General features: G+C 44.2%; 1 protein-coding gene and 1 pseudogene across 5 annotated transcripts in view; both read right to left on the bottom strand.

Moving 5' to 3' along the window:
• The window catches only part of LOC146806248 (uncharacterized), a 377938-nt gene that overhangs the window by 185040 nt on the left and 167333 nt on the right, over positions 1-25565 (bottom strand). The window lies entirely within an intron of this gene.
• Positions 11843-15832, bottom strand: LOC146806249 (exportin-5 pseudogene; annotated as a pseudogene).

The raw sequence follows: 25565 nt of genomic DNA, 5'->3' as shown, positions 1-25565 counted from the left end.
GTTTGTTCTATAGCTGCAATTTTTAAATTAAATTTTACTGACAACATAGTCAGTTAAAATTGTAATATGGTGTTGTGCTCGGTTATTTAAACTTTTAATGAGTAAGAACTTGGAGAAATTGTTCCCCATTTTCTGAGTAACGCTGTTGGTGGCACAGTGTTTACATTGAGCATGTCCTTACATTAAGTGAATCAATATTGGCAAACAGAACGGTGGTGCTGACTATTCTTCTACCACTGCCATCATTTGTTGTATGTGATATTACCAAAAAACGGTCTGGTTTGCATTCTCTACTGTCTGGCCGACTCTTCATTGTTGGGAAGGCGCAGAGGTGGTCGTGAGTGACCCGGGTGACCCTAATTGGGCCACTTCATTTGGCGCCCGAACAGGGACTCCATCGAGCTGACCCATCTCGCCCACAATCGGGTGTGGAGGACGAGGCCGCGTCAGGTCGGATGGGCAGATCAGGGGTCCCCACACGATAGACCTTTGTTCACACAGCTGCTCCGCCTGTCTGATCGGGCAGTGCCTCGCCCAGCGGTCATCCCGGCTGGGGTCCTGAAAGGCGAAACCCTTGGATCTGACTGACTGGTCCGAAGAGTCGGCAGTGGAGAATAACTTTGTTCGACCTGTGTGCACCAGGTGAATTTGTCTCGACTCTAGGTAAATATGACGCCATCTTGAATAATCTCGACTATGGTCTGAGGACCATCCTTGGTTTGTTTGAATTTGGTGCGTCTGCGGGCCGTTGAGATACAGAGCATCTGCGAACGCTCTGCCAGGCAATATACTGAATTTGGCTTACTCTTGAAAATGCCTGGGGCTTGAGCCGGGCTATTTGGTGCAGTCTGAGGACTGACTCTTGGTTTTGGTGCAGTCTGAGGATTGTTTTTGGAACAAGCGCTTGAATTTGTTCGGGCTCTTTGAGAGCTTGGCACCACTGCATTTGGTTCGATCTGAGGACTGTCTTGAAAGGAAAAAAGCACTTGAAATCGCTTTGCCAGGCAAAATAGTGAATTTGGCCCCTTCTTGAAAATGCCTGGAATTAGTTTCTTGTTGTCATTGTTGCTCTGCAGATGCTTGATTGGAAGATCAGCTGGCGCCTCCAGGAGGCACAGTTAATATTGATGAGCGAAGAATGGCCTTGGCCCTATTATGTTAAGTACGCTATGGCACAAATATATGAGGGACAATGCCATGTTGAAAAAAGGCCGTTGATGTACACTTTTGAACAGAAATAATAGTAATAATATATATGGTTGTTTTTCGAAGAGGAGGCAGTCTGTGTTTGATTCCCTTTCAACATGGCGGAAGGAGGCTAATGGAGGCGATCAAGGATGGAAAGGAATGTAAAAAAAAGGGGGAAGGATGTAAAATAAGAAAGTTATAGCGCATGATGTAAAAAGGAATAAAAAGGGGGTGCATTGATGGTACCCAGATTTAATCTATAGCTTCAGGCATTATTTAATGACAAAAGCTGCTTTGAGTCTCAGATATGAATTGCATTCTAAAAGTGACATGCTGAAAAATGAGGTGTGTAACGAGAGAGAAAACAAAAAGAATGAATGAGGCCTGCTCACATGCTTTCAGTCTAATGTAAAAAGATGCTCAATTAATTACTTCATGATTGATTTGAGTGTGTTTAAATTAGGTTTGACCTCATTATAGAATGTACATTTAATTTAGGAAATGTGTTTTGAACTTTCAAGCTAGTATGTATTTTTGCTGAATAACACATTTTAAAGTGTAGGAGAAAATGCTGAAATACACAGCTGGTGATTTAGTCTGCTTTGGAAGGCTCACTGTTCAACCTTGAGATAAGAATGGAATTTCTTTTGCCATATCCCGCTCTGTCTCTTCGTGGAAAGCACGCATGCAGAAATACAAGGTTTCCTTTTCCTCGAGTTCTGCAGAAGGAAAAGAAGGGGAGGGGGTTTGGGCAGCTTCTGTGAGAAGACACAGAGAGGCTGACCGAGATTTTTAAAAAAGCGGAATGAGGGCAGATTGAGATCCCAAAAGTCCTACATTTTATGTTCTGACTAACAGGCTTTGTACAGTTTTAATTTGCCCTATGCATTTATTTCTCTTTATGGGAGATTTTGCAATTATTAACCTAGTTATATGTTTGCATTATATTTCCTGAACATTTTAAGAGTACTGACTTTCCACAGAAATAGGTTTTTCTTCCTTTATGGGGTACTTTTTGTGCAATATGCTTTGTGAGAGAATAGTTGAGGATCTATACGGCTGTTCTATTTCTGCGGCTTCTGCTCCTGCCACGTCGCTCAGGCTGTGTTGGCTATGGCACATCTTGCATTCCTTGTCTCCGCCACCTGTGGCCATTATTTTATTTTTTTAAATCTGTTTTTATTAGTTTAAACAAGAACATTCTTTGGCATTTGACATGACAGGTAAGCAGATATTCATGGGCATGTGCAGGGGATCACCCCGTATCGGGGTCAATAACTACAATATCCTGATATGCATGCAAATCAAATTGTGATCGCTGCCCACTTCGGAGCCAGCTGCAGTCTCATGGGCAGTTCCCACCTGTGGCCATTAGGACTGCTAGTACCCCTGACACACATATTGCCTCGGTGGCCTTTTTCGGTAATGCCTAACTTGCAGCACAGCCAACAGTGATGATAATGTCTGTTATTTCTGTTGCTACTCTCACTGTGTTTTTTTACCCCACGATATTGGTGAGTACTGGCACACGGGTATGTGGATTTGAGGATAGACTGGATGAAATTGGAGGAACATGTGGGTCCGTACGTGTGATCTGAAGTGGGAAATAAAGGAAAGAGGGTAATAGCTCATACAGGTGCCCAGTTGGTTCATGTGGTAGGTGTGTGGAATATGATAGAAATAATGGGCCTTTTGTGCAACAGTTTGTCCTTAGGAATATGACTGCTATATTGCTTGGTTTCTAGGAGCAGTGTTTTCAACTATGCTGCGCCGCAGATTTTGTGGGATATTAACAGGTATATTTATTATGTTAGGCCGCATTCTCATGTATTAGGGTAAAGTACGTTAACGGCTTGTTGCCAGGGGAAAGATGTGAGAGTGAAGGCGTTTCTAGATTATAGTGGGCAGGATTTGTGTTTTAAAAGGGGATTTGATTGTTTGTTCACAGATTAGTTCCTAATGTGTTTACTTAAATAGTGGCCTGGTTGTAGACATTTGAGAGTACTTGGTCTACATTGCCTCATTCCGTTACTTATTTAACATAGCACAATAATATGACTGTTTCGATGGATTTTTCGGACATATTAGCTGTAACACACGTTTTGCACCCTCTTGCTTTGACCATTGGTCCTTTTTACCGTTATTTCTCTGTTTGTGTTAATGTCTAATTGTGGTGAGAATGTGATGGGTTTGGCATCCTACTATTACTGCTCTACGGCAGGTGAATGTCTGATGATGAGCCTTAATGCAAGTAGTGAATAGTGTTTGCTCTCCCCGAGATTTGCAGAATTGCCATTCACTTTGTGGGCAACAGGCGATGCAGAGGTGGGATTGCTACAGATATCGCCGGTTTGGACCTAAGCAATAGGCAATGCTACTTCCCTTACTGTCGGATACAATGGGCGGGGCGGCGAGCCTTATTGTGCATGATGCAGGATTTGGTTGAGAAAGGTGTTGGTGAGGAGACGACTGTTAAATTGTAATAGCCCCATTATTTTGATTGTGTTTACAACTTTGTGACTGATTGGTGTGAAGTTAACGAAAATATGGTTCTCCAACTTCCTGCTGTTCTAGCCATTGCTATGCTTCTGCTAATGGTTCTTCCTGCTGCTCAATATTTTCTATCACTGACCGTAAAATACATTCTTTGGCAGTACTATTTATTTCAATAATAGGTCTTCGTCCAGATTCCCATTGACTGGTAGGAGTCATAGGCTCTGCTGTGCTTCTTAGGATTATGTAGAAAGACAGAGCATCGAATGTTTCAGACACAGGGCAAAGCTGTAGGGACAGTACAGTTAAACAGTCATTGCATTTTGCTTCGAATGGTCATGAAGAATGCTTTTCAAGAGGTACGTATTGTCGACAGGCAGTCACCTACTGTGGAAGGAGGATAGATTAGCTCCTTGGCGAACTAACACAATAAAGAAGTGCATGCGCCTTTATCCTGAATGCCTGAAGCAGTCTTTTAGGCAACTAAAAAACATGGTACACAAATTGTTGCATGACGTTTTTGTGTTGTAAGTACACAAGACGGCTTGTTTTGCGCTTTCTGTCTTTGACGCTCACCAGAGCCCTCCCGAGCTGTCTAGGGGCGGTCATGACGGTGGCCGTCTCCATAAGACAATAGATTGGACTCGTTTTAGCCACTGATATGGTACGGTACTCCATGCTGTGATCACGCCCTTGAATAAAAAGAGACACAGGACATTACCAGTGCACGTCTAATTGGCTACAAATCAGCATTATTCACAAAAAAATGAGTGTGATTAAAAGATGTGCCACTTTGAACTCAGCCATGTTACCGCCCCTCCCTTCTGCCAAATGATGGAATTGAAAAGGAGATAAAAGGACGGGTAGACTAGACTGATGTTCCCTTATCTGACCCTCAAAGGGAACTATATGTTGATTGCTCTTGTTTTAATTCCCAGGTGGCACCACCACTATTGCCTATGTTACTTCAACACTACATACAGTCGCAGACACATCACAAGCACCTTATCAGTTAGCTCGAGTAACCGAACAGGCCGTTTTTATTAGAGCTTATGAATTGTAAGTGTAGTACCCACCGGAAAGTAATTGATGATGTGGGAAGGCATAATGTGTTTGCAGATCAGACAGGTAAGGAAAATAATCAAACTGAAATGTAAAGGTTGTCTATAGCAAGCCCTGCTGAGTGGGTACTGGAAGTCATGATGTTTAAGTTGAAAGTATGGCACAATTGAAAGGACGAGGGATGGTGAATAGATAGGCCAGGGAAGGGAAAAGAGTGTTGCCAGAAGCATATGTAATCCCCGTGGTTATGATGACACATTGCCCAGCCCGTGTACGATATGGTGCGCATGATACACAATCCTGGAAGGGTATCCGTATGCCCCTGGTAATTTCGCACTACGCATTTTTCCTTTTTGAGGTTCTTCAGATGAATAATATAGGAATAGATAGATGCAATAATTTGAAGGATGCCCCAAATGTTCTCTAAAGGTTTAGTAAATGGATTGAGACTTACTCCACTACTCATTGTTGGAAAGATTTTTTTTTATCTTTGCCAGTTACCTGAAAGTTTGCATTCTATCCACGAATAGGTCTGGGAATCCCTGCAGTCACATCAGAGGGGCCCGGACGTGATGCCCAGCCTGGCTGCTTGTTATGGGCAAATTGGAAATGAATAAGACTGAGACAGAGATGCAGGGAAATAAAGTGCTGAATGAGGCAGTACAACCAAAAAACAAAAGAGAGGAGCTATTAAGGAGCCCCAGCCTGTTGGTCCACCAGTGCTTGAGCCCCAGCCCATTGAACCCCAGCCTGAGGGCTCGTCTGTGTTCGAGCCTCTGCCCCCTGGTCCCCTTGAGTCTGACCCCCTTTACGCTGGCACCTGTTTACCTGGAGTGACAAGGTACAATCTACGCCCCCGATGGAGGAACAGTGCACCGAAGGGAAAGTCAGATTAGTCAGGATGGACTGCATTGCTGAAAAATGGGGCTAACGTACCCAGCACATGCAACGATAGCTTAGGGAAAGGGAGATTGGTGCATTGTTTGGACAGTCAACTAACAGGGCGAACAGACTGAGTTTCTGAAGAGACAATACCTTGCCCTGTAACGTGGGATCTGGATCCGAGCTGACGAACAGCTCCACCGCCGGTGCTCAACAACGCCTACGCCTAATGAACAATAGGCGTCCACCAGCAGGACACAGATGGACGCTGGGAACTTTGTCCCATTTCCTTGCTTTATCCCTATTGGCTCCATTGCATAGCCTTTCCTCTGATTCAAAAACATTTTTTTTTTACCCATTTGGTCGCTCCACTAGGGAGGAAGAACAGCTTTTTTGCAGCCCGCTTTTCTGGAAAAATGGGCCAGTTTGGTCAGGGTGGTCTGTTAAGATATTCTGTGCATCCTTTGATTGGTATGACGCCTGTTCCCTCTGAACACGTTTGTTCCTTTGGCTCCTCACAGAGGGGAGCACAGAAAGACATACACTGACAATTCAATGGTTTCGATCGGTGCACATTCAATTCCTTTTCTTCTGTTCCAGATATGACATTTATTGATTTTTCACACTGCAAATGAATACGTACATTAAGAAGTTGTTCGTAACGGTGGTTGATATGACAGTTTTGTATCCAGGGAGCGGGGGAAGAGCCCGCCTTAGATCCTGCATCGTAATGTTTACTTCGCTTGTGGGTCACAAGTTAATGTTTAGTTTACAAATGTTGCCTCTCTTTTCTCCTTCTTATCTCTGTATTTGTTGCCCCATCTACGCATCGTATATTTCATCAGCTACAATGTAAAAGTGTGTTCCTGCCCTGAGCCAAAAGGGTTACGGACACGAAGAATATGCCCCTGTATGCACTGTCTCCTCAGGAGACTGGTCAGACTGGGCTCCGCTGCAGCGTATTACCAATAAAATGTCTGGTTTGTATACTCTACTGCCGGACCGACTCTTCATTATTGGGAAGGCGCAGAGGTGGTCGTGGGTGACCCTAATCGGGCCACTTACTGCACCCACAAACGGGTGAAGGTAAAGCACCTTCCATCTAACCTCACTAGTGCACACCTGCAGCCCCATGGAAGACTGAGGGGAGGACACCTTCCATCAGACCTCACTAGTGCACCCCTGAAGCCCTGCGGAAGGGTGAGGGCAGTGCACCTTCCCTCTGACACCAGTGCACCCCTGCAGCCCCAGGTGCCAAGAGGAGAACATATCTTTCGGCTCACCAGGGTACCCCTGCAGCTGCAGAGACAAGTGGGAGCCGGGTACCTTCCCTCTGAGCTTACTAGAAACCCCAGGGACACGTGAGGGTCAAACACCTTTTCTATCACCGCACCAGTGCACCCTTGCAGTCCCAGGGATGAGGAAAGACAGTGCACCTTCCCACAGACATCACTCGTGAACCCCTGTAGTGCCAAGGGCACATTAGGGAAGTACATTTTTTCTTCCACCACAAGAGTACAGCTCCGAAGCTCTAGGGACAAGTAGGGTCAGGGTACCCTCTCTCTTTTTCCTCATCAGTACATCTCCACAGCCCCTGGAACCAATGAGGGCAGATCACTTTCCCTCTGACCTCACTTATGCACCCCCATGGGCCCAGGGACAAGTAAAGGCAGAGCAATTTCCTTCTAACCTCACCATTGCACCCTTGAAGCTCCAGGGTCGAGTGAAGGAACGAATGATGGTAGAGCACGTTCTGTCTGAATCTGGTCAGGTGGCCATCGGCAAGTATGGTTACTGGGCCTTCAGCTTGGAAGTTTTAGTTGTTAGCTTCTAATGCCCGTCCCACCATGGATCTGCAAACCCAGGCCAAGTACACCCTCTTCAGCACTTGACTCTCATCAACAATCACACAGCAGCACAATAACTATATGTCCAAGCCCAGGTTTAACTTTCTAGAAAGAAAAGTACTTTAATGCACCCTGGAGCGGAATACTGTGCATAAACATAGGCAACTGAATATTTTTAAAACCACATCTAAGCTTATATGCTAATTTTATATATTTTTTTCTCTCTCCCACATTAGTGCCCGGCTGGGCCCCATGTGAGTACCTCTTACTAGACTATTCCCTGCGGCCTACACATGACACTCTGACAGTTCATCCATTTATTTCAGGTACTACTTTTTCCCACCACCAATAGCCTTCTTGCCTATCTCTTCTTCTGTGACCCAATTACTGATGCCCCGATTATCATTTTTCAGGTGTCCCTCTATGCTAGGTCCTGAAGAGAACCGCCCCCCCCCCTACTGAAGGTGGGGTCGAAACGCCGTCCATACAATCCCAAAACGAACCATTTCCCAGCCCCCAACATTGTTCTAGATGGCTGTGATTTATTGATGAATGATATGGTCGTTTTTGTATTTTTGAAACCTATTTGTATGTCACAAACTGTCACAAATTTGTTATTTAGGTTCTATGTTCACTTGGGACACCCTGCACCATTATTAGATTGAATTGATTATTCATATAAAACACAAATATTCATATTGTCTGGTTGTATATGGTTCTCTTTCTCTCTCCGACATCTCTTCTCCCAGAAACATTGCCATTGAGCTAACCATTACCAGATACTGCACACATTGTCCACAGGAACCACTGTTTCTTGTTCTACATTAGAAGCTCTGGTTCAGTCTGAGTAGGGCTGCCCTTGTCCTACCTACACACAAGATAAAAAGACCTAGTCACAAGTATGGTTTCGCAAAACACAGATCACTGCCACAACCTATCTTTGCGCAAACTACGACAAGGGCAGTAGTCCACGGTCTGTCAATGAGGGCACCCATGGTGTACCCCTCCAGTCACAGAACATGCACCACTACCTTGCTCATGTCACAGGAAAAACCTTGTGCATCTGCACACACACTAGATTAGCGTGACACCAGGGCTAACAATCAAACAAGCATTTGCAATGAAATAGGTCTTGCATTAACAAGAGTTTAAGCTATTGGCAATCCAAAAGCTTAAACTCTCACAACTGCGAGACCTATTGAATTGCAAATAGATTTTTTCTTTTTACCAGCGCCCATGCGGCGCTTTAACATTTAAACGAGCCGCATTGAAAGGAAGGGGCGTGTCCGACATTAAAGTGAAACCACGGCATGGGGGCTCTGACAAAAAAAAGCAACTGTTTATCCAGTCGTTATAGGAGGTAACAAAAGCAGACAAGGCGGTACCAAGGAGGGACCAACAACCCTAATAACAACTTGGAAGCCAGCGTTTAGGAAGGGCAATGACACAAGCCAGTTAAAAATACGGGCAGAGAGTGGGCGGAGCTTTAAAAGACATACTCCACTGCTGCATACAGCGCAGCAGCGCAAGCGCTGCCAAGGCTCGGCCTAAAAAACACAGGTTACCAGATACATGCGCCTGGGCACTAGGGCTGGGGAACAGGACTGTATACCAAGCAGGGGTCAAGCCAAGTCCCAACAACTTCCATCTGACCACACCATAACACCTCTGCAGTAGGGCTGACCGTGGGTATAGCACCTTCGCTCCGACCTGCACGCACAGGAACACGAGGCAGTGCTACCCCAGAAAAACATGAAGGCAGAGCTCCTTTCCCCATACCTGGACGCCAAGGGACAAGGTATTTTTTCCCACCTCATACCACACCCACACGTTTACTACAGTGAACCTACTGTGGGTATAGGACTCCTGATGAGCTGAAATTCCTGTGTCTGGCATTGACAGGCTCTTTCATTTTAGCCACCCAATACCTTATTTTGACTGCCTCCCATTTATTATTTTAACCAATGCATCCCATCAGGTTGTAATGCTTGCCGGACAAATAATGCATCATCCTTTACTCTGCCAATAATTTGTAAATCCCAAAATAACTGCAAATTTCAGAACGAATTAAGAAGCTCTGCTTTAACCCACAAGTCTGTACAATTTCTATCCATTCTACCCACAACATCAAACCTGCATAATGGTGCATTGCCCTCGACTGCACACCTTCCCAAAAGAGCACAACAGAGGACCTCGGTTGCACCAGTTCTACAATCTCACAGACTACTTCTATATCATTTATACTGATGTGAATGTGTCACTTTCACCAGTCAGAAGCTCAAACCTACAACACAGAAACCACCATACACCCAACACCTAATGCAGTAACCACAAAGGGCAAGGTTGATACGTCAACAGAGCCATGCAGGTAGAAGAGCAATGCTGTCAACAGCACTAAACAAGAACTAAGAAACGCATATACTTCAAGGCTACTCAAAGGCTAGGTGACACAGCACTAACCCTGTAACACAGCACCCAAAGTCTCCAACATCATATAAACACCAACAATCCTGCAGTGACTGCTGTCAACTAGACGCCAATGGCTCGCAGCCAACAGCACACTATCAATATTGCTTTTGGGGGCTACTCCATCTACACAACCCCTTTCTCGTTCTACCTTATTCCTTCCTTTCTTCTAAGCTGCACTCCATCCCTATCTTTCCTGTTCCAACAAAAGTGCCTTGCCACGACCTTAGGTAGCAAAAGGGTGTTCTACAAATACCACAACCTCCAAAGGTGCAAACAACACAGGCCATAACACATTTATCACATGCTTAGTGAAATCTATTGTAAAACATATTATACATGTATTATTCCACATCCCGTCATGATGAAGCAAAAACCACATGCCCATTGAATACTAAAACCAAGTCAAGGTAAGATATTAAACTCAACATCCTACAAACATGAAAACACAGCAATAAGGGTCATACAGACAGTGGCATGTACTCTTTGCATCAACACTTCCTCACTAATTATATACACTAGAAACACAACTCTCGCGCAAAAAACAATATAAGTAGCCACAGAGGGGAACGTAACGCCATCAGGCATCAGCAACCACAAATACTTCACAACACACGATATATTACACTGCGGCAGTCGCCAGGTATGGTTTGAAACAAACATTGCTCACCATAACTCACGGTACCATCATGCTCAGTACACCCATAAACCAATGGTGTGCAAAACGAGCATTGACACTTATTGGCTTTGCCATTGCTTTTTATTTATGGTGTACAGCATTAGCAAAAAAAGGTGATACTCTAAAACGTGAACAAAATTTGAAGGTGTGCATGTAGCATGACACATGGGTGTGAGGCTGGTAACATATAAGCACTGTTATTTATAGAGCAGAAGGCCTGGCAGCAATATGCAGTCTGGCCCTCCACAAACCAAATCAATAAATAAATAAAAAACAGGACTGAGAGGGCCAGGGGAGAGGAGGGCAGGGAAGAAGCATGTTGGGGTACCAGTATGGAAGGAGAAAGAAGCACACAAAGGAGAAAGGAGGACGTGGGGACACATGAGGGACAGAACACTGGGCAAAGGGAGAAGTACAAAGGCAATAGAGAACAAAAAGGAGCCTTGGGGGAGAGAAGTACATGGGTGAGTGAGAGCAACACAGAGCATGGGGGAGAGAAGAGCAGGAGGGAGACAGCTAGAAAACACATGTACTCTCAGGGAGTGCTTAAACAAAAAGAAAAAAATAGCTCCCTGAAAGAGAGATGTGGAAGGACACAAATAGGATATGCTCCATGGAAAGGACAAACACAAAATGGACAAGGCGATCTATCGAATAAGAAGCAAGGAAGTGAGTGACAACAAAGCCACTCAATGGTTAAGCAACTGATTTTTTGGGGGGGATGGCGTCATGTACCCCAGTGCAAATTCTTGGTAAATTGACCAAAAATCTTTTGTAACCAGCCTGCACTGTCTGGTATGCTGGACATAAAATATAGTGGCATTACATAGAAAACATATACTCCAACAGGTGAGAAAATGGTATTCCGAGTTGAACCCTTCATACTACCACAGTGCATTTTTATTTGACCCTGGTTCACAAGGTTACTCTTAGATGTTGGAGGGATCCAAATATCTCTGCTTTTATTAAAAGGTGGGATGAAATTCAAAAGAATGCTGCGACATAACTATCAACTTGTTTATTAAACATTAATCCCCCCCCCCCCCCAAAAGAAAACTGCCTTTGGGCGCCTTTTACCTCAGTAAACACAGCCTACGTTACTTCCCCAGATTAACAACAACACAACATTTAGCATGTTACGAAAAAGTGGAGTTCAAAACATGTAATAAAATATACATTACTATAATGTTTATCTGTGGAAAAGTCTACTTGAAGTTCCTCCTCTTCATGACAGTGGCTGGCGATTCTTCCGATTACTATAAGGAGGTTTATCATTCTTTGACTTGGTTAAAGCAAGCAGGCGTTTCCTTAACTTCATGGAGTGAAGCAAAGGAATGTTTATATGGTCCGTTTTTCGATTGCGCTTACCAAGTGGCTTCAAAGTACAGCCTTTTATTAAGCCTTTGAAATCCTGCAGTAGTACATGGTCTGGTGTTTGAGCTGTTGGCTCAAGAATCCACTTATCAAAGTTGTCCAGGTTATGGAAGTTAATTCTTGGGACCTGCCGCAATACTTTATACAAATCATTGTAAGCAGGACGCAGAGATCTATAAATCTTGAAGGCCAGTTCATCAAAAGCATAGCCATTAAACCTATCAGCTTTGTGAACTTCTAATCCTTTCAGTACCATTGTAAAGAAATATGCTACAGTATCAGATTGTAGAGGCTCCAAACTAACGTGTTGGAGCAGGGGCCAGCAGAGATGAAGAACTACTTTGTAGCTTATTAATTGTTTCCACACAAGCGAGGAGAAGGAGGTGGCCAGAATGGCAGAGCGAATGTCCTCGTCTTTCATCAAGCATAACCCCAGTGGTGTCAACTGCGTGTGCTTTGTACTTGAAGGCCCAAGCAACGGAGATACCTTCACTGCAACCTCACCAGATTCCGGAGCCCCAACACTGAAATCTTCATTCTCGTCAAACAAAGGGCAAATGTTAGTTAACTCAGCTGAAGACTGCCCACTCACACTAGGCAAAGAGCAACCCACTGCAAATGTTTCCACAACATTTGATTGGACAGCAACAGCACTGACATCTGTCTTTTCATTCGACACAGAGCAAGCAACATCATTTACTGCAGTAAAGACACTAATAGGTGCATCACCAATAGATGCACTGTCATCATCATCTGATTCAGCAACACAAACAGTGTCATCATCCACCTCACTAGACACAGTGCCCACATCACCACTTTCAATTGTGACAACAGCAGCATCTGCATCCATGCTACAACCGTCCGTGCTTCTGGGAAATTTCGTCTCGCAGTCAGACACATTGGAATCATCAACAATGTTCTCATCTTCACAAGACACGCAGCACTGAATGATTAACTCTATGACTTCTTCAGTCAAAAGCTTGACTTGCTTCCGTAAACTTTTCTTCAACTTTGGGCTCCCAAGTGCAGTTTTTCTTTTCTTTCTCGAGTTCTTCTGCTCAATGATATTCTTCTGCTCAAGGATATTCCAATCTCGAGTCAGTCTTGTGTGAAGGAATGGTAAGAAAGTCCTCATAATAGGAGACAAAAAAGTCTCATAGTATTCGGGAGGGCAGGAGTCAACCAAGGGCTTCAAAAAGTTATGGACAATGGAAAAGAGTCTATAGTTTGGAATGTTTTCTAGGTTCACAAAGGCAGATCCAATAAGGCGGCCAACAAGACTGTTAATGTTGTAGAAATCCCGCTTTAGGGAAGATGCACCATAAGCCAAAATACTGAAACAGGATGCATACAGGGTGCAGAAAAATCCCTGCATTCTTTCCAGTGCGGTTTTATACTCTGGGGGGTCATAAATGTCCAGCATAGGTCGAGAAATGTCTAGGTTGGACGTATTCTTTGCACCTGGCAGACCCAGAACCTTTGCGTATTTCTTACCCATCTTGGACATCACCTCTGGCAAATAAAGCATATTTTGAGTCTTTATAAGAACAAATACATTGTCAAGTAGTTTAAGCATCTGCTCAGTGCATGGGTTACGGTAAATTGGTTCGCCATTGGACATAACTTCAATAACAAATCCTCCAGTCTTAGCTGTTTCTACATCAGCAGGACAACATGTCCATCTCAACACTCCAAGAATAGTAGCAACACAATGGATTATTTCTGAACTATTTAAATCCATGTCACTTTCCACAACTCTTTTAGTGGCCTGGAGATCTCCACAAACATAAAGAACCAGTGCATCAGGATCAGCAAATACCTTTCGCATCTCAGTAGACAGCCAGAGAGAAGAGACTGGAGCCATCAGCTCCTCCAAGAAAACTTTCTGACGACGATAATCCTTCAAGTGGTTGATAAGTATAACCAAGGATTCAAGAAGTGTACTCTTTTCCATCAACGTAAGTTGGAGAAGTTCATTGCATAGCAACTGCTTTATGTGATTAAACAGCAACACAAAGTTAGGTAGAAGGAACTGAGCTTTGTCTCGACAAATGCGATTAACACCAGAACAGGCACCTCTTCTCCCACTTTTAAGAGTTTGTGACTTTGGAGCCTTGATCTCTTCAATAACTTCAAGCAACTTATTGAGAACTTGAGGCAAACACTCGTTTTTAAAATTAAGGAAAGGTAGCAGTGTGGATATATTCAATGGAACACAAGCTAGGATGAGAGGATCCTTTGTCTTAAAACTCAGAAGAAGTTGAAGCAGCTCTATTCCGCAATTCACTGGGAAGTTCCGTTTCTGCAGATTTTTGGGAAGGTTTTCAACGATAATGTTAATGAAAAATGTGGCAGCTTCCCACTCATGAAAGGAGTTTGTGTAGGCGCAGAAGCCATCCTGTGTCAAGGAATGTATGGGCATAGAATCAACTGGAGACAACAGTTGGTGTTTAAGGAACTTACTCGCCATCCTGAAACAAGTATTTGGGTCAAGACGGCATGCCGCTCTAATCACCTGCCGTTGCTCTTCTCGAAAAGATTTCAAAAAGACATGGAAATCATCATCAGTAAGAAAATCAAAGCGAGAATATTCACAACTGCGGCTGCAATTTTTGAAAGGGAAACATACCATCATTAAGTTTGTTTTTGTGGCAAGAAGATATCTTGGGAGCACAGTCAGCAAGAGGGGGTTCTGGGATAAGTGTTTGTGGCTGAACAGCTTCTTCCACGTGCTCTGGGTTAAGTAACTCAAGTAGTGGCTGCTATGTACTGTGAAATCAAGTAAAGAATCCAGATATTTACCAAAAGTAGAAGGCATATCCTCAAAACTATGATTATTCAATGTACAGCAGAGCTGCTCACCAAAAGCACAGAGGAGTTGGCACTGCTTCTTTAGGAAGGAATAGTTTCTCTCTGTTAGCACTTCCCCAGTTGCTGCTCCTGGGGCTGGGAAGATGTACTGTGTGGCAATATCTTCCAAAAAGACAAGCAGTGGTTTGCCGTGAGGAATTTTCACAATTCGACTGACAGCAACAAGCAGGCACTCTGCTGCCTCCAACTGCAGATCGCCATCATTCAAAAGGCACCACAGTGGGTCCAAGAGCTGCAAGTTGTTATCGGCGAGGACTCCCAGAGATGCCAACTTGACATACTGCGTCATGGTGTTGATGGCAGCGGTTATCATGCGGCAGTGCACCTGAATCTGCAACGCTGGGGTAACGCGCGTTTTCAGAAACAGATGGCCCTGGACACTGTCATTTAACAAAGCATGCACCACATCTAAGATGCCATGGATGTGCTGTTGCAGGTCATGCGCGAACCCAGGTGCCTGGACACCCTTCTGAGTGCCCTCGTCCTCGGCCAGTCTCTGCAAGGTGAGCATCGCCAGCTCACACCGCGAGGCCCCTTTTTGGGAAAGTTGACGCAGGTCAAGCAAGAGGCTCTGCCAGCGCCGCGGCCAGTTACATTTAATCAACTGCACCACCACGCCCACCAGGGCCTCCTTGATGCAGGCCTCCTCTTCCAAGATGTGCTTGGTGCCGTTCAACATCAGGCCCATGAGGCTGTCCTTGAAGATCTTCCCCTCTCTGGTGGAGACGTCGACCCTGGTCACCCTGACGTGATGCTCAAGCACCTTGAAAGCATAGTAGCGCACGGGGGTGCTCTGAGATTCCGCAGTCAGCTTCAGGCTGCAGGGGACGCGGAGCTCGGCCATGTCTCGGAACTCGTCGCAGAACTGCTGGGCCTCGGCCCGCCGCTGGGGGCTGGTGGCCGGGTCCAGGATCAAAACCACCGCATCGGCGAGCACGTCGCAGATGAACCTCACTTCATTGGCCGACATCTCGACCTGCGGCCGGGAGCCTGGGTTACATTGAGAGAACGGCGACCCGTGTCATGGTGAAACCGAAACCTTCTTCTGCTTCCGTGTAACCCGGACCTCAGGCAGGATGTGAGCGGCTCCCGGACCTCACACAGGATGTGAGCGGCTCCCGTTCCAAGATGGCCGCTGTCGCAGCACGACGAGCGCGTATTCTCTGATAGTTACCCCAGGGGCGCACCATGGAGGCTCCGAAGACATACGCTTCACGTTTATCTTTGTCCGTTTTCTATATTAACAGTTTTAGAGGCGGAAGTACTATATTTAAGGTGACTAGGCGCCCCGGATATGCCGGGGAGTTCCCGTTTTTCCAACAGGTGTCCCTGCGGATTTTGGTAATATTGGCTCATGTCCCGATTTTTTGAGAGATTACACAGAAAACGGTGAGAGGCACATTTTTAGGTGTTCCATATTGAGTAATCAATTTAATTAACTGGTATGATGCTGGTTTTAAAAATTACATTTTATTTATTTTCTTAGTGCCTCTTCTGTGTTTCTATGTTGATGAGCGCTGTCATCCTTTGCTGATGTAAAATTGTAGTCCTTCATCTATTTTTGCAAAAGGCCCTAATTTTTGGGTCCCGCGATCCGATCACCCTAACTATATTGCTTTAAAACACAATCCCACAAATAATCTTGGATTTCATAGTGTTGTATTGCTTTTCTGGGTATCAGCTGGGTATAGTCAAGAATGCAAGTCAAGGTATGCCTTATAAAATTCCCTGTAGACGCTACCTATTGAGCACTTCATTGCCCAAGAGGCTGTGTGGAATTAAAGGGGATGCTGGGCCTTAATGGTAGGTCACAGCTGATGGGAAGCGAGAGATTTTTTTTTAAAAAAAACAGAGGGGGGCGTGGCAGGGATGACAAAGGCACATTAAAAAAAATAATAATAATCATTTGCAAAGTCAGTAGGTCTCACCTGTGCAAGATGGAAATGGCTTTGTCAATGTTTTCTTAAGCCATGCTGTACAACAGCAGGCTGCTGTGCATTTTATATTATGCTGTGGTATGGCCTGTGGCATAGTAGGTTATTGTATAACCTATTTAATAATATAGTATAGTCTGAGCCACTGGAATTATGTGATTCTGCAGACTTTGCTGCACAGTTATGTATTTGTTGCATTTGCCATATAATCCATCATATGCTGCACACTTTGCAGATTTTAATAATAAAAAAATGCCTAAACGGATAAATACGTACTATAAATGCAGCAAAAGTTTTGCCGCTCAGTGGAAGACCCTTCACAAAACTTGAACTCTCATCTTTCTGTAGTTTAATGCTGTATTTGGATGTTACAGTAGTACTAATGATGTGAAACCTTTGCTAAGGCAGTTTAATATGGGTAAAAATAACAATATAATGAAGCTGTACCAACACAAACTATCCGCATTTGCTTTTAAACACATCATTTAGGAAACGCTGCTGCATAATTTGGACCTATCCTACAGCATCATTCCAGTGGCTCTGGGTATGGTATTGATTGTCATTCTATGGTATAGTATGACATGTCATTGTATAGTATGGTATGGCCTGTCTTTGTAAAATGTGGTATGATATGGCACGTCATTGTATGATATGTCTTCGTATGGTATGGTATGGCATGGCCTGTCATTGTATAGTATGGTAGGGTAGGATATGGCTTGTCATTGTATGTGTTGGTATGGTATGTCCAGTTATGGTATAGTAAGGCATGTAATTGTATGGTATGGTATGTCATTGTAAAGTATACGCGCTCTGAAAATAAACTTTCTCAACTATGGTGTAGCATGTTTGAAGCAATAACAAAGACCAAGTTATTGAAGGGGGGGGGGGCAAAATCTACAGGGACAGGGTTTGGGAGGGTGGGTGTCACAGGCAACACTGAAAAAGGGAAGAATAATGAGAGGGAGGATGCAAAGGCAACACTGAAGGACATGCCTGTCATATAACAAAAACAACAACAATTTTGAAAAATAAAATGAACACAGTTTGAAAATAAACTTTCTCTGCCACAGTGATGGAGCAAGAACTCGTATAGAAGAGACTTGCTCGTAAGCAATCCTCTCATATAAAACCCGTAACAATGTACTAATAATGTATTGTGTAAATTAATATGCATTTTCATTGCATATGTAGAAAGGGGAAGGTTGCCTATGTGTTATACTAATAAGTAATACGAGTGAAATCTAGTATAGCTTCTAAAAGAGCGGGAAATCTTCTGCGCATGCGTCAGCTGCTTCTATGTAAAATGACGCTTTAATGCTTTGGAGGGAAAACTTTGCTCATGTGCAAATGCAACTAATATGGCCGCTTGGAAACTCACATGCTAGGCACCTGCTTATGCTGAAAACTAAAATGAATTTTCACTAATTGCTAATGCATTGAGACTATTTTTATGTAAATGGGATTAGAGTAGAGATAGGTGGTATACAGTGAAATCATTTATTTTTTAAACTAATATTCATTTTTCTCTACTTTCCTAATAGTTCGTATTTGGGCCTCTGAGAGGGACTGTGGCCGAAAAGCCAAAGTCCTGGGCACACGTAACCGGGTGAAAAATAATGGTTTAGTCAAGTTTCATGTCTCTGGAGAGTTATCATATAAGGTCCACTCAGGTAGTTTAGGAATTCTTCAGTTATTTCATTTTTATCATTAAAGAAACAACACGCCAACATGTGTTTCGTCACACTGGGAAGTCTCTCGTGACTTCGTCAGGGCTGTATGGGCAAACGTGAAAGTCTCTTGGAAATCGCTCCGCCAGTGATAATTCCGACCCGGACGGTCTGGTGGAGAAGACGGAAAAATCCTTTGCAGTGTTAAAACAAAATGGGGAAGCTCCTGTAAAGAAAATGACTAATTGGAGTCTCGGGCACCTAAAAACAGCAAGGTGAAAGGTAGGAGGCACGAACGGATCTTACCGAGGTAACGGAGATCCCTGGAGTGAGTACCTACTGTCCATATCCGGAACAGAGGTGAACCAGTGCCTGCGGCTCGCGTAGCACACACACTACAGTACATATGAAGCGGCGAACCCGCCATTAAACGTAACAGCAGGTACTCACTCCAGGGATCTCCGATACCTCTGTAAGATCCGTTTGTGCCTCCTGGCTTTCACGTTGCTGTTTTTAGGCGCCCAAGACTCCAATTAGTCATTTTATTTACAGGAGCTTCCCCATTCCGTTTTAACACTGCCAAGGATTTTTTCGTCAACTCCACCAGACCGCCCGGGTCAGAATTATCACCGGCGGAGCGATTTCCAAGAGACTTTTACGTTTGCCCATACAGCCCTTAAGAAGTCATGGGAGACTTCCCAGTGTGACGAAACACGTGTTGGCTGGTTGTGTCTTTAAGGATAAAAATTAAATAACTGAAGTATTCCTAAACTACCTGAGTGGACCTTGTATGATAACTCTCCAGAGACATGAGACTTAACTAAACCATTGTTTTTTACCCTGTTACGTGTGCCCAGGACTTTGGCTTTTCAGTCTTTTGAAGTGTCCATGGAGAGTCTCTCTCTCCCTTGCCCCAGCTTGTCCCACTCGGTGTGCAGGAATGCAGCAATAGAGCAATACACACTTGTGTTGGGGAGGAGGGGTCTTCCATGGAATGCATCATTGCATGCACATATCCACTTAGTATACATACACAGCACACATACTGTCCAGTACTGTCACTTCCATGTATTGTGTCACTTCAGGAACACAGACATCCAGCACAATCACTCTGTGCGCACTACTCAGTACTGTATCTTTTCTGTATCATGCCATGGTGTGCGATTTGCAAGCACATATACTGCCAGCACATACTCACTATGCATGCTGCTCAACACTTCACCATCATCTATGGTATTTATCGCAAGCACACATACAATAAGCACATGCTTTCATTGCGTACCACTGCACAGGACTACATCTCTCATGTAATGTTTTCCTCGCGGGCATACATACACTAAGTACATGCACTAACGATGCTTGTACTGCACAACACTGTGCTATACTTGTACTCTACCGTTCCCAGGCACACATACATCCAGGCATAGTCACTACTACTACATTACGCAGCACTCTACATCTAACTGATGTAGGCCAAGTGTAAGTTAAGCAGCAGCAGAACTTTTAAAAAGGCGAATGAGCCTGTAGGCCTCACTCCAGAGGCACAGGGTAAAAAGAACCTGTTCACTCCTACTGATCACACTACACGGTGTGCTGCCGCCACCACGCACCTCAACTCTTGGTGAAGGTGGTAACCTTCCACCACAATGAGGGTAGCGCTTTGGGCGCCTCTCCCAGTCCAACAAGACAGCAAATCGGAAGCCAGGCCTATGTCATGGTGCACACACATGATCTGTGCTTGCCTACGACAAAAAAATCTGTATTAGGGATCCAGATAACAGTACAGATGGGGACTCAGGGCAGTAGTAAACCTATTTTACCATGCAGTGGACTTTTGCATCTCAACAGTTATAGTCATATTTTCAAATACTCCTGCTTTCTGAAGGATACATATGCACATCAGAGTTTGTAATTGTGTGGTTTTAAGTGTTAAGGTGAAATGTGTATTTGACTACATGTCTTTAATATTGAAATAGTGTTTTAAAGTGCTTGTAAGTTTGTGTGTGTGTGTCTGCGAGTGTGTATAACTATGAGTGCATCTATCAGTGGTGTGCAAAGTTTTTGTGTCCTTCCCTGTGTATGGCCATCAGTGTAATTTATACAGTAAGATTTAATCTCTGCCTATCCTTCTTTCTGTTCGTGAATGGTTGTTTCTTTATATGAGTTTTTGAGTACTTGTCTTTTAGTTATATTTTTTCTCTTACAGTGTGTTTGTTTTAATGTTTGTGGTTTAGACTTTTTATTGTTGTGTGTTTCCAAATGAGTAGTGGTGTACAAATGTCTCTTTCTGGGAATGCCATATACTGTGTCTCATGCATATGTCAATCACTGTCTGAGTCTCTGAATGATAATAGTGCACCTGAATGTACCTCTGAGATTATTAATGTGTGTGTGAGAGCAAATGTTGTCGTGAAAATACGTCTCCGAGTGTGTATCTGTGCCTATGTGATTCAGTGTCAGAAACAGTAGTGTATTGCGAATGTGTGTCTCTTAATGTGTCTCTATGCTTATGTGAATCTGTGTCCCAGATAACGGTGCGGTGAAAATGGTTTTAAGTCTTGAAAGCTGATTGTTCCTTTGTCCGGGGGAGGGGGGTATACAGCCTGGTTTATAGGCACAATGATGCCATCAGTAATGTCATTGGAGGAGCTATTTGTGATGTCAACAATTATTTCACTCATGTTATGTGTGATGTCCTATTTAATGCAAAGGAGTGGCTCAAGGGAAGGTTTGTGCCATTAACGGTAGCTGCCAAAGTTCAGTGGCTTTAGCCAGAACCAAACTCCGTTTCTCTGTTTTTTTAAAGTGAATTTAGTAGGTTTCTTTGATTAATAAAAACTGGAAGATTAAATACAATTTTTAAATATAGGAGATTGCATTTCATACATTTAAACAATAATCACTTTCATTTATTTTAATGTAATTCTTTGAATAGGTGCATTCCTTTAATCTTCAAAACCTGTTTTTGTTAATTATTTAAAACATGTTTAGTAACCAATGCATCCATCGGTATGTCACTGAGGCAGTGACAGCGAGCATTTGCAGATCTATAAGTGTGCTCCTAAGGGGAATGTCCAAGTGAGTGGTGGTGGATAAACACGTGCCTGAGGGTGACTCGGAGTCTTTTACTCCATTGGTGTGTCACTGAATCAATGCACTACTCTGTCCCAGCCAATACCTCCCCCCATATATTTCTACCTCCACTCTCGGACTCATCATAAACCTATTTCAACTAATATGATTTCCAAAATAACCATTTCTAGACTCTTCCTTCCTCTATCCATCCTGGTTCACCCCAAACCTCATTTTACTACTATGATCTCCCTAATCCTCTTCTAGAGACTCTTCTCTCCTCCATCTGTCCTTTGTACTCATCCCAAACCTCATTTTACTACTGTGATCTCCCTAATCCTCTTCTAGAGACTCTTCTCTCCTCCATCTGTCCTTTTTACTCATCCCAAACCTCATTTTACTACTGTGATCTCCCTAATCCTCTTCTAGAGACTCTTCTCTCCTCCATCTGTCCTTTGTACTCATCCCAAACCTCATTTTACTACTATGATCTCCCTAATCCTCTTCTAGAGACTCTTCTCTCCTCCATCTGTCCTTTTTACTCATCCCAAACCTCATTTTACTACTATGATCTCCCTAATCCTCTTCTAGAGACTCTTCTCTCCTCCATCTGTCCTTTTTACTCATCCCAAACCTCATTTTACTACTATGATCTCCCTAATCCTCTTCTAGAGACTCTTCTCTCCTCCATCTGTCCTTTGTACTCATCCCAAACCTCATTTTACTACTGTGATCTCCCTAATCCTCTTCTAGAGACTCTTCTCTCCTCCACCTGTCCTTTGTACTCATCCCAAACCTCATTTTACTACTGTGATCTCCCTAATCCTCTTCTAGAGACTCTTCTCTCCTCCACCTGTCCTTTGTACTCATCCCAAACCTCATTTTACTACTGTGATCTCCCTAATCCTCTTCTAGAGACTCTTCTCTCCTCCATCTGTCCTTTTTACTCATCCCAAACCTCATTTTACTACTGTGATCTCCCTAATCCTCTTCTAGAGACTCTTCTCTCCTCCACCTGTCCTTTTTACTCATCCCAAACCTCATTTTACTACTGTAAAGAATCTGGGTATCTGGCTAGACCCTAAACTGTCATTTGACCATCAATCCAGGACAGTGGCAGGTAGGTGCTTCGGTATTATGAAGAGCCTCCGGAAAGTCCTGGATGTGCTCCCTGTAGCGGCCAGGAAAACCTTAGTCCACGCACTTGTCAACTCACGCCTGGACTATGGGATTGTCCTCTACTTGGGCGCCAATAAAAAGAGCAAGCAAAGGCTGCAATATATCCAGAACGCTGCGGCGCGACTGGTCTTAATGCTGCCTAGGAGGACTTCAACAAAATATGCCCTGTCCACTTTACACTGGTCCAATAAAGGAACGAGTTTCCTTTAAGGACTTGTGCATATGCCACCGAATTCTCCATGGTAGAGCTCCGTCCTATCTCAAGGATTTGCTGTCTCCCTACTCTCCCCCCAGGACCCTGCGGTCCTCGGGTACAGGCCGCGTTCTCATTCCTGTCATAAAAAAAGCAAGAATGGGGGGTCGCTCCTTCCGTTACCTTGCGGCCAAACAGTTGAACGAACTCCCTGTGGAACTGCGTTTTGGAGCAGTCCGAAAGTATATTTCGGAAGAACTTGAAGACCTGGCTATTCAGGATAGAATAGAGGGTTTCTCTCTCCCGGGTTTCTAGAATGCCGAAATGCCCTATATGAGCTGTCCATTGGTACCGCAGCGCGGGGACATACTAGATAGTATAACCAAGCGCAATATAAACTTCTTTATTATTATTATTATTATCTCGAAAGTAACTCTTTCTAGACTCTTCCCTCTTCTATCCCTCCATTATCCTTTTCAATCCAACTAACAGACTCGCATATCACCTGCTCACATTAACTCATATTTCCCTATACTAATCCACAAACGAATACTTTTAGGTTCCAGAGTAAAGTGCTACTTGCCGAAAAGTGCTTCAACGCCTCGGCAGGGGTAGTAAGTGCTATATAAATAGAATTACAATGACAGTGAGAAAGTTCCTGTTCCCCATTGTACCCATCAGTATGCATCTGCATGAGTGAAGGGGTCGAACACACATCCCTTTGTGCGACTACATCACAGTGGTTTTCACTCCATTAGTGTGTCAGTGAGCATGCTCCGGTCTTTCAGCGTGTGTCTCAGTTAGTGAAGGGGTGCACAAATGTCCCAATCGGACTACGACAAGGTGCCTTTCACTCCACTGGTGTGTGAGTCAATGGCATTGATTATGTTTGAATCCATCAGTGTGACCCCCTCAGTGTGTATCGGAATGTGTGTTGGTGAGCAAATGCATGCCCATTCGTATGTCCTTGCGTGTGTCCTTGCATACGACTGACTGCACTCCTGTGCCTCTCACTCCACTGATGTGTCACTGAGTGATGGTGAGCATGTTCACCATGAGTCACTCAGTGAGTTGTGAACACATGAGGCCTGTGTGTGGCAGCCCTGTGCCTGTGACTCCACTGGGTCTGAATACCTTACTGCACCTCTGATTGCGTGCCCGAATGTAAAATCGGCAGCCATATTGGATTCAAGACTTCACAAAATGGAGGGAGATTCTCCTACATAAAATGGTGACTTTTCTAGTCAATCACATGTGAACAAAAGTTCAAATGTGATTGACGGAAGTCTAAATGGCAGAGATACCAAATAAGTTCACCCTTTCAAGCCCCTCAGCCCAGCCCGCAACTTTTTAAAATGCTAATATCTCAAACTACTGGACAGATGTCACGCTTTCTGCGTAAAGTTCCACTTTCATGCCAGATTTGGTGTAAATTCAATACGCAGTTTGGGCTGTAGATGCGATCAAAGTTTCCTATTGGTTCTAAAATGAGAGATTCTTCTCTTCAGTCTACTGCCCTGTAACTTTTTTCTCCCTCATGGACCTACAAAAAAAAACAGCATACCAAACCGTTGCTGTCTAACCTAGTGATGTGCAAAATTTTAGAGAAATTCGTCCATGGTGTCAAAAGTTACAGGCAATTCAAAAGACACCTTTGAAATGGAAAGTATGTATGGACCAGAGAAAGTGAGTAATACTGTACAGTGGAGGACTTCAGCTGAAATGATACAAGTGGCCAGAAGAGCAGGAGGCTACAGCTAGAGGAATACAAGAGGAAAGCGGAACAGAGCGCTTCAGCAGGAGTAATACAAGAGAGAAGGGGACAGGGGACTTCAGCAGGAGTAATACAAGACGGCATCCATCTAGGTCCAGGAAGAAACTCTCCTACATCAATTCAATTGCCATAGCGTTTAAGGTGCCAAAGGGCATCCAAGCGCTGGAGCAGAGCAGCCCTTTGTCGCTATACACTTCTGTGAATCTTTCCTACCTACCCACACCCCCCTCGGGATCCAGAAGAGCCCCCATGCCATCTACCGGCACAGTGCCTCGTAGCTTCCCAGCTGGGTTTATGTCCTATAAATACCACAACCAATTAACACCTTCACTCCTCCAAACTAACCTCTAAGATAAAGTGCAATTGTGCATTCCTGAACTTTAAAAGTCATTATTATATCAAGCTGGGCTTCTTTGTATGAGGGTCTGCAGGGGCCCCTACCCTTTGGAGTCTGCTGACAGAGATGGTGGGGGCGAGGAGGAGATGGGCTGCTTACGTCAGCAACAGGAAAGCAGCTTTCTCTGCCCTTAAAGATATGGGCACAGAAAGGACAGGATTCATCTGGAGAATACCAGGGGCAGCGACTCTCAACTAGAGTTGCTAGAGCTATACAAGGGACAGAGAAGCAGGGGACTTCAGATGGAGCAATACAATAGGGACAGTGGACCTTTGCTGGTGTAAAGCCAGAGCAGGCCTGTGCTCCAGTAGCCCATTGGCGCACAGCGACAGCCTTCTGTAGGGCGAATGGAGAGGGACAATGAGTTGGACCGCCTTCTGCTACAGCAATGAGGGACTGAGGAAGGCAGGGCACCTGGAATAACACAAGAGGACACAGCAGGGGTAGATGTATGCTGGAGTGATCCACTAGAGTCAGCAACACTTCT

This window comes from Triturus cristatus, chromosome 8 (assembly GCF_964204655.1).
Source record: "Triturus cristatus chromosome 8, aTriCri1.1, whole genome shotgun sequence".
Classification (NCBI taxonomy): Eukaryota; Metazoa; Chordata; class Amphibia; order Caudata; family Salamandridae; genus Triturus; species Triturus cristatus.
This window is presented reverse-complemented; position numbering and strand designations above follow the sequence as displayed.